At 44.0% G+C, this 4,339-nt stretch overlaps 1 pseudogene; it reads right to left on the bottom strand.

Moving 5' to 3' along the window:
- Nucleotides 1–670: 670 nt before the first annotated feature.
- LOC100031400 (eukaryotic translation initiation factor 3 subunit L-like) lies at nucleotides 671–2,482 on the bottom strand (annotated as a pseudogene).
- Nucleotides 2,483–4,339: the final 1,857 nt, after the last annotated feature.

Here is a 4,339-nt window from a genome sequence, read left to right as displayed (position 1 = left end):
GTCAGTTTCTTAAAGAGGAAGGCTCCTATCTATCTTGTGCAGGTCCAGCTTTAGCAGCTGTTATCACTACTGCAGCTTTTTAGATCTGGCCTAGACCCAGAGATTAGGCTGGTTAGGCACGGAGTCGCTCCGGACCAGGAAATTCTTTTATTGGCGTTAGATGGGGAAGAAATTGAAGTTACACTTATAACTAAAAAATATAAGAAGCAGATGACATTTGTCCAGATTCATTATTATGACTGAAGTTGAGAAAACTTCCTGACTTGCTGTTTTTCCTTTTTCATGCACTTAATTTGAGACTTTGAACCCGGATAATTACGGTCATTCCTCCACAAAATTATAAAACAAACAACTCACTCACATTAATGATGTGTCCTGGGGAGGGAGTAACCCTGGGTTCTGGGCCTTGAATCCTCTCAAGTGTAAACTGGAATTAGTATGAGCATGGGGTATTCAACAAAGCTTCTCACTGGAGATTTCCATGTCATTATTCTTAATAGAGTAGTAGTAGTATTATCAGATTGGAATAGATGATCTTCAAGCTGCCTTGTGACTAGGAAACCCTATTAAAAACCAACATTCCTAAAAGGCTCTCCATATCTACACTGCATTTCATATCCAGAGTAGAAACTATTACATATTTTTCCTGCTTCCTGTTGACTTGGGAAAAAACACATAACTATTTTTGTTTAACTCTTCCTGGGATTTATTTAAATGTTCAAGCCCTTGGTTCACACAAACCCCAGCAAGGAAGGCCTGCTGGTCTGAATCAAAGGGTCAGGACACTCAGGACAGCAAACACATTTTTTTCTGCCACCTGGACATCAACATCCTCAGGAGTTCTGGATGAATGTGGTGAGATGGTGCCCACTCAGGGTCTTTGGCCCATCTTCTTTAGGGTTCAATTGAGCTCCTCAAATTTGTGGATCATGTCTTTGTTGATATAGAAGTCCACCTCGGAGGCTGACTGGAACTCTCTGTCCAGGGTAGAGATGTCCACATCAGGTTCTTCATCTTGTGTTTGAAGACCAGCAGCTGGATACGAAACTCCTGTTCAGTGAAGTCCAAGAAACCAGCCAGCTTGGCCACAAGCATGGTGGTATAGAGATTCAGAAAGCTGTGAATAGTGGACAGCTGGGCCTGCTGCTATACCTCATCTGGAAACACCTTCAGCTGTTGCAGGAAGGGCTCCTTGTGGTAGTTGGGGTGCATGTTGTCGTAGTTGGGCACGATGGGGGACAGGAACTTGGGGCAGGAGTAGCTAAAGAGCTCCTCATATGCCTGGGTGTCTCCCTTCTGCCATGCGCAGCATCTTGTCTCCATACTTCTCTCAGAGCTGCAGGTGAATGCTCTCATCAATGTGCATGGGGTACATGGTCAGGACAATGGCCAGCAGGGCGTGCATTTGCTCATTCTGCTTGTTGATCATCTCATATTTGTACATTGTTCTCTGAAACATGCTCTTGGTTCTCTGAATGTAGAGCAGGATGTTGGCAAAGACACAAATGTTGGCATCCTGGTACCAGCCCATCATCAAGTAGGCAAACCCCACATAGTAATAGGTGGTGACCTGGCATTCAGGCACCCGGGAATACATGCTCTTCTTGTTCAATTCAATGTTCTCCAGCACCTTGATAGCCTGGTAGTAATCCCCCAAGAGGGAGTGCAGCCAGAGCAGTCCCACCAGGCTGAAGTAGCCAAGCATCTTGTAGAGGGAGTGCCGGCCATATTCACTAGCCACACTCTCAGGGTCATCTCCACTGGGGTAGACTTCTAGCTGCCAGTTGATGTTGGATTTGTCTACAAGGGGATGAAGCACATTGAGGACGCTGTGGACATTCCAGACCTTGGGGTTCGAACGAAGAAAGTTAATCTCCTCATGTGACTTTTTAGCCGTCTTCCACTGGTATTGATTGAATGACTGAAACTCTTAGATGAATTCATCAATGATATCCCACAGCCACTGGTTGGGCAGTTCAAGGGGGGCAGGTCCATCAGCATTGAGAATGTAGTTGAAAAGGTTGCAATAGTTGTAATCGGACTCAAACCTTTGTTCCAAGGAAGGCCCACTGCTGACATTGGCATAGATGGGTCTGTAATAAAGTTCCTTAGACAGGATCAAGAAGACAGCATCATTGCCAACTTGTGGGGCAATGGCCTCAGCTTCTGGCCAGGGAGTATTCTTGAAGAACCTTTCAGTCAGCTTGGTCCAGCTGTTCTCATAGATGTCCTGGATCTTATACACCTTTTGGTCGATAACATCGTTGGACACCCGGCTTGCCTGGAGCTCATACACTTTCTGGTAGATAAGGTCGGAGACAGTTTTATGGGAATAGTGGATGAAATCCTTGATCACTTCTGGAATTACTTGATAGGTCTGCTGCTCATGCTTTGGGTCTCCTGTGTGCATGTCATCGTCTCCAGGGTAAGCATAGGGATCACATGTAGCCTCGTTGTCGTAATCCTTGGACGGGTAGGACATGGTGGCAGGTTGGAGTCACAGCTCAAGAGAGAGAGCCACATAACTATTCAATAGTCCGAAAATCACTCTTTAATCAAGGAAAGGGGGTTCAGTATAATAGTAGGCCTCCACACAAAGTCTGAGGATTGAACTCTGGATGCTCTGGACACTGACCTCTGGGAAAGCCAACCACAGCTAAATTGACAACTCCAAGGAACAGAAGAATTTGGGGAACCTATGTACCATTTGGGGGAAATCCAGGGGCAGGGAAAGATGATTGACATCACTATAGCTACAAAGGGAGTGCTCAAACTATACAGACAGAATACAATCAAGCTTGGGGAAAGAATCATAGCTAAAGGCTAGGGTCTAAGGGAACGGGGCTGCTTACAATTGATCCTAAAAGGATGGTCCCTGCCCCCTTGAGGGTATTCTTGGGAAAGGGTCTGGGATAGAATAGGGTCCCTTATTCAGTCTGAAACTGCTAGCCTGAGATTCCCTTCAGGGTGGATTCTCACAGGAACAGGGAAGTACAAGTTTTGGGGTCTCCCAATTTACAAGCTAGTCCTAAAACTTGGGGTTGATCAGCTCTTACTAGGCTACAAGTTTGGGGATTCTAGATTCCATGTTGACATTCCCATATAAAAATGTATTCAGCTGCCTGGCTCAGTGTTTCATCCATAGTAGAGGCTCTATAAATGCTTACTGAATTTAATTGAATACTATCTTAAGTCTCTAACTTTGAGCATATTCAGTATTCAATGAATTTTCCCCCACAGCTTTACAAGGGAAGTATTTACTGTCAACATGGAGTCTAGGAACCCCAAACTTGTGGCCTAGTGGGATCTGATGAACCCCAAGTTTCAGGACTAGCTTATAGGTTGGAGACCCCAAAGTTTGTACTTGTTTCCTTTTCCCATGGGAATCTACCCTGAAGGGAATCTCAGGCTAGCAGTTTCAGACTGAGTGGGAGACCCTCAGGGGAAATAGACAATGCACTTCAGGTGGGAGCTAAACCCAATCAGAAGTTGAGTGACTTTTTGGTGCTTTAGGCAGGGCATCTGTCTCACCCCCTTCCTTGGAAAGGAGGGTGTGATATTCTGGGAAAGGCTTCTGGAGACAAAGAGTCACTTCTGATTGGGTTTAGCTCCCACCTGAAGTGGATTGTCTATTTCCCCTGAGGGTCTCCCACTCAATCTGAAACTGCTGAGATTCCCTTCAGAGTAGATTCCCATGGGAAAAGGGAACAAGTACAAGCTTTGGGGTCTCCAACCTATAAGCTAGTCCTGAAACTTGGGGTTCATCAGATCTCAGTAGGTCACAAGTTTGGGATTCCTAGATTCCATGTTGCTACAAAGTATAGGTAAATCTCAACAGAGAGAAATGGTCATCATTTTGGAAAAGAGAAACATAAGCAAAGTAAGCAACAGAACATTGAATATATTTGGGAAACGCAATTGATCTATTTTGATTGTAAAATAGAATGCATGTAGGGTAGTTCATAGAATCAAAGGATTTAGATCTACTTGAAATCAAGAGATTCTTAGACTTCAAAGGAATCTGTAAACTTGGAGAGGGAAAAAAAGACATTTTTATTTTCATTAGTCTATAACAAATTTAGCATTTCTTTTTATTATTTAAAAAAGCATTATTCTGGGAAGAGTTTCCAAGGCTTCACCAAACTTGCAAAGGAGTCTGACACAAAGAAAGTTATCAATCCTTGTTCCAGGACATCTTTTCAAGATGCAATCCTCTTCTAAAAGAGGTAAAACATCAATCCTTAATCCTAATTAATTTTTACTAGTTTAGTAATGTCAACATGGAGGCTGGCAGTTTCAGACTGAGTGTGGGACCCTCTGGGGAATCACAATCCTAGTT

This window comes from Monodelphis domestica, chromosome 1 (genome assembly GCF_027887165.1).
Source record: "Monodelphis domestica isolate mMonDom1 chromosome 1, mMonDom1.pri, whole genome shotgun sequence".
NCBI lineage: Eukaryota > Metazoa > Chordata > Mammalia > Didelphimorphia > Didelphidae > Monodelphis > Monodelphis domestica.
This window is presented reverse-complemented; position numbering and strand designations above follow the sequence as displayed.